This window comes from Chrysochloris asiatica, unplaced genomic scaffold, assembly GCF_000296735.1.
Source record: "Chrysochloris asiatica unplaced genomic scaffold, ChrAsi1.0 scaffold00200, whole genome shotgun sequence".
NCBI classification, from domain to species: Eukaryota; Metazoa; Chordata; class Mammalia; order Afrosoricida; family Chrysochloridae; genus Chrysochloris; species Chrysochloris asiatica.
The window spans coordinates 628,369-634,425 of NW_006408718.1; positions in this window are offsets into that span (position 1 = coordinate 628,369).

The following is a 6,057-nucleotide window of genomic DNA, read 5'->3' on the forward strand; positions in this document are numbered from 1 at the left end:
GGAGGGTCGATCGCAGTGCCCCGAGGTGGCGCCCGCTGCCCGTCGTCTGCGAGGTGGACGGTCCGCCGGCCCGGGCCCCTTTTGCAGACTCGGTGGCCGGAGTGCGCCGGCGCCGCCCGCCCGGACTTGGCACGTTCCGTGCGGCCGCGGCGTCCGGGCTCCAGGTCCCCGACCTCAGCCTGGCTCGGCCCCTGGCGGCCGCTCTTTGGCTCCATCGCTTCAGCATATTTATGATCGCTTGCCACATTCCCGGGCCATTCTTTGACAGTTCCCAAATCACTTGGGTCAGGAGCTGGTGGGAGCGTCACAACAGGTGGGGCGGCCAGAGCTGGGAGCTGGGTGGCTTATGTGTCCACCGTGTCCTGGGACTGGGGTTTTGGACTCGTGAGGTTACAGCTAGGCTGTGGTTCTTGGCCGCCACGGGAACTTTGTTTCTTCACCCGGGCGACTCCATCCTTTGGGGGCAGGTCTCGTCCCTTAAGCAGCACAGCATGGAGACCACCCAACACAGGGATCATGGAAGTATAGATACCTGGGGAAGGGGCCAGGGACCTCTGTCACCTGTGTTCCTCTTGAAGGCAAGGGCACATCGATTTCCCTTCTGGCAACTTAGGAGCTTCCCCCTTGCCTTTGATTATCCTTGTGATTCGCCAGAGGAAAACTAATTCCTTCCCAAATGTTAAGCTGTCTGGAAACTTCCCACGAGGGTCAGGGTCAGAGAAAGGCTATAAACCGGTCCGAAATGGAGCAAAATCTCGATTCATCATAGACCCTAAAGGTCACTTGGTTGCAAGTCCTCAGCTAGTTTAAAATCTGGCCTGCAAGTCTACAGCAGAGCTGGGGGCAGGGATGAAAGACTGATCCGTAGCCAGGAGATGACCCTCCGCATACAGATGGACATTTCTAGAAGAGCCTGTGACCACCACTCTCCATGAAATTACGTTTAAGCTGTGCTTGGTCAAAACTGAGCCTCAGTTAATCAATTCAAAATAAACGTTCTTTTTGTATCTTGAGTACCTTTTTGAAAATCAAAAGATAATTTAAAAAAATTGCCCGGCCTCTAATTGTTAAATTCAGAAATTATCCCCTTTCCAGTATTAACTGTCTGTTCCCATTTACTTGTGTATGTCAGTTCCCACCCTTATGTTTGATTTACTGGCCCTGCGGATTTCTCAGGGAGGTGGAAGGGTAGGAATCCCAGATTTTGTTGCCTAAGGTAAACTGGTTTATTGTTACTGAGTCCTCTCCTTTTCTCTATCAGGACTAAGGATTATTGACAGCTAGTTCCAAAAGCTGTACATCTCCCCTTTTAAATTGTCAGCAGTGAGTATAAAGTAACAGCGCAGGTATCCTGGAGACAGAAAGAAGTAGCAACCTGGGGAAACCGGAGGAATCTGAGCTGCTTTTAAGTGGAACTGGACCTGCAGTGTTCTGCAGAGGAGCTGTGAAGCCACACAATTTCAAGCAAGCCTATAGTGAAGTCAACATACCAAAAAGTATTAAACAATACAAATATTTTAGTTCACAGTACTCTTCCTTTGGATATGAATAATTGAATATGTTAACTAGTTTGCTGTCTATGGAAACTTGTTTTCTTTGCATGCATTCCATCCATTGCATTCTATTCAGAATCCAGAAAAGGGTATTTTCAAATAAACACATTCTAAATCTTCAGAATATTAAGTTGCAAAGAACCCGAAGGTAAGAAAAATTGACTGCATGGAAGAGCCACTAGTTTTCTGAGGGAAACGCACAGTGAAAATATGTTCTTTGTATCAGCTGTAAACAGGAAAGCTGTAAGCTTAGATTTATAGCATCACTCTCAGGGAACAATAGGAGTATTTAAAAAACTTGGCAACTCTCACCATATAAAGAGACACCAAATAACATTCTTGGTTATAAGTTAAAAACAAGATTTTAATGACAATGAGCTATGGGAATTCAACTAACACATTAATTAAATAAGTAATATAATATATGTTAGCACAGACCCACACTAGCTGCTAGTGAAAACTATTCAGTTGGTGGGGAAATAGTGTAAAAAAGGAGCTCTGGTATCAGAATGGTTACAAGTCAGACTGCTAACCGCAAGGTCCGCAGTTTGAAACTACCAGCGGTTCTGTGGCAGAAAGAGGAGGCTTTCTGCTCCCGTGAAGATTTATTGGCCTTGGAAACCCTGTACAGGGTCGTGATGAGTCAACCGACTCCACAGCACACCACCACCACCACCACCACCAGAGTAAGTAGAAGAAAGTTATGACCATGAAAAGAAATCAGCAGGTTCAGAAATGAGAAACTAAAAAAGTCTCCTGTAAAAAACAGGAGGAAAAACGAAAGCTCTGTTAACGAGAAAAGACTTTATAGATCCAAAACTATACTGTTATATATTATGCAAAATATGTGATTGTGGAGATTCAACTAAGGCTTTGTAAAATGGCTACATGTATTCTTAACTACATTCTTGTACCTTCTGTTGGTAATAGCCACCTTGTGACTATTTTGAAAATTGCAAAATGCAAAATGAACCTCTTTTTTTAAAAAATGGAATTTGGGGATTAATATATAAATTGTTTATAAGGGATTTGCTTTGGTAATTACCCATTGTGCATGAACCCTGGATTTAACCTCCAAGAAATTGGCTTACTGAATCCTTAAACTCACAATGCTTGATGCCCAAATTGGGAGCACGGTGTCTCCATAGGATGGACTGTGAACCGTAAGGTCAACAGTTGGAGCCCACCAGCCACTCTGTGGGTAAGAATTTTTTAAAAAAAGAAAGCCTCAGAAACCCTAAATGGGATCCCAATGAGTCAATACCAGCCTGACAGCACTTAACACCAATGTCCACATGAAATCATTTTAGTCCTCCATTATACAAACTAACAAGCGTGTTAAAATAGGTGCTGCAATCATGAGTCTTGAAGTCAGCTCTGTGGCCCTGGGAAGAAAAGCACTCTGCCCTCAGTGTCACACATTGATAAATGAGATCTCTGCCTATCCTCTAGAGTAGTTCTGTCCTGTCCAGGCCACTGTAACACACAGTGACCTTAAGCAAAGAGTCGAAGTGTCCCGTCGATTTTCCAAGACTGCAATCATTTCCGAAGTAGCAGTCCAGAAATCATATGATGCATTGCATTTGGGTAAATCTGCTGCCCAAGACTTCTTTAAAGTGTTAAAGAACAAAGATGTCACTTTGAGGACTGAGGTATGCCTGACCCAAGCCATGGTATTTTCAATTGCCTCCTTATGCATGTAAAAGTTGGACGGTGACTAAGGAAGACCAGAGAAGAATTGATGCATTTGAATTATGATGTTGGAGAAAATTGTTGAAAGTACCATAGACTGCCAGAAGAACCAACAAATCTGTCTTTGGAAAAAGTACAGCAGAATGCTCCTTAGTGGGTTCAAATCCCTGACCTTTCGTTTAGCAACCAAATGCATAAACACTTAAAAACATAATTTCCCTTTCCCTCCTCTTTAGCAGCGGTAACTTTGAATGTTTCCTTAAGGCTGAGTAGTTTTCACTTTTCAACTACAAAGCAATTTGTCTCTTGAAAATATTTCTGGTATGTTGTTGTTAAGTGCTATCCAGTCGGTTCTGATTCCAAGTGACCTAATATAGGGTTTCCAAGGAGCAGCTAGTGGGTTAGAACTGTAGGCCTTGTGGTTCACAGTCCAGTGCTGATCCTACAGTGCCTAGTATATTGCTCCTAAGCTGTTTGAAATGAGCTCCATATATTTTTCCTGAGTAACAAAAACATCAAACACTTTAATGACTTGAAAGAACTCTGGATCATAGAGGGTTCCCGCTCTCAGATGCTTCAACTTTTAAGTCTTTTGACCTGAGGTAACACACATGATTCATTTCTCCATCTGTAGAGTATTGGAGCAAAGACCCTGATGGCTTCTTCTAGCTCCACAGTTTTGTGATTAACAGTCATACAAATACCTTTGTAGGCTTTTTGATACCTCCTGGTGAAAATAGCTAATGCACTGATTGTTGTTGTTAGGTGCCTCCGAGTGGGTTCTGGTTCATAGTGATCCTGTATGGAGTTTCCAAGGAGCAGCTGGTACTTGTGAACCACTGACCTTCTGGTTAGCAGTCTGGCTAGCAAAGTAATTAGAGTCACTTTGTAATTGGGTCTCAAAGTTGTGGTTGTGTGCTGTCAAATCAGTTCTGACTTGTAGTGACCCTGTATAAGATTCTCTGGGTTATAAATCTTTACAGGAACAGAAAGCTACATCTTTCTCCCTCAGAGCGTCTGGTAGATTTCAACTGTTGACCTTGCAGTTAGCAGCCCAGCTCGGAATCCACCATGCTCGCTACCTGGGCAGGCATTTCATAAATAGCACATCAAAGGCGTATAAGTCCTTATGAACTTTCTTTATGAAATGTGCACGAGTAAGGAGAATCAATGGATTCCTGGAGATCCTAACGTGTCTGGCTCTTAAAACTATGTTTCCCAGGACTCAGGTTTCTATGTATATTGTATTGATACACACCTGAGACTGAGAACACTGTTAGAAGGTGATGTTTCACAGCAACCAAATGGTATCTGAGATAACTACTGGGTACTTTGGACATGTAGAGACCAGTCACTGGAGAAGGATATCATGCTTGGTAAAAGACAAAGACCCTCAATGAGATGGATTGGCACAGTGGGTGCAACAAAGGGCTGGAACTTAGCAGTGGCCGGGAGAATGGCACAGGACTGGCAGAGTTTCATTTTGTTGTACATGGGAACTGACTGAATGGCATCTGGCAACATTGCTATAGTTAATTTTGATAGATTCAACCATGAAACATCTGTATTTCTCAACTGAGACTTTATTTCAGCAGTACCTGGCTTGTTAATGAACCAGAAAATGTCACAAGTCTGATTCACAAGACATAATCCTTATTTAATTCATTCACCATTTTGTCTTCAAGGAAAAAAAATAATAGGTGATAATCTTAAAAAAAAGAGAAAATCTGAAGAGTTCAGCAACTGATGTGGTAAAGAAATACAATCTATTGCTAGGCCCAATTCAAGCTTTTACACTCAATGTACACGAGTTTATGGAGCCCTGGGGTCTCAGTCATAGTCCTTTCCATCTTCAGCCATAGTTTGGGGGATCATGATGTTTTATCCTCTTTGGGCTTTATGCCATGGAGTTTAGGAATCTAAAGGAGATCAGCTCAGCTTTTCTTCTAGAAGATACAGCACAAACTGAATCGTTTGCCTTTGATTCCAATGTACCTGATAACAACCCAACTGAGTTGGGCACAAAATTGGGTTTCTAAAAGCATTTCCCTAACATAAGAATGCGAGATGAAACCACTTTAAATAGGACCTATTAAGAACTGTATTTTGTTCTAAAATGGATTTTCATAAAACAAGAGCCCTGGTGGTGCATAGGGTTAAAGCGCTGGACAGTCAGCATCCCCCAAGATTACAGCCTCAGGACCCTACAGCGGTTCTAGTCTTTCCTACGAATCAGAGTAAACTCAATGGCAGTGGATTTGGCTTTTTGTTGTTCATAAAAGATAAGCCTGTTCTGAAGACTGAAAAGTAGATTCTACTCATGTCATAAAAGTGGATGAATATAAGTTCATTCTTTATTGGATAATCAGACCACTTTTTCCATCGTCGTGATATAGGATTTTCTGTTTTCTTTTGTTAGACTTTAAGTCTCCGAGAAATTCCAAAATACAAAGCGAAGGGGACCCTACTGATGACTTAGCAAGGTTTCCCTCTCTCCTCTTTGATGGGAAAGAACATTGTTCATTTGTCATGATCAAGATAAAAAACAAATGACATGACATGCAATACACAAGAAGGGGGAGGGGAATGGAAGAACAAGGCATATGGGAGAACATTTAGGCAGGTTTGCATTGGCTAAGTGGAACAGAGGTAAATAGTGATGTATGCACTACCTTGGAACAATAGGGCTCTGGGATACAGGGATTGAGGCATGGTTTGAATGGGTAAAAGAGGGGGATGATATTAAGATGCTTGACTGTCTTTTGAGTCTTGGTTTCCCTTGTCTATTATTGTAAAATAGACACTTGAGGGG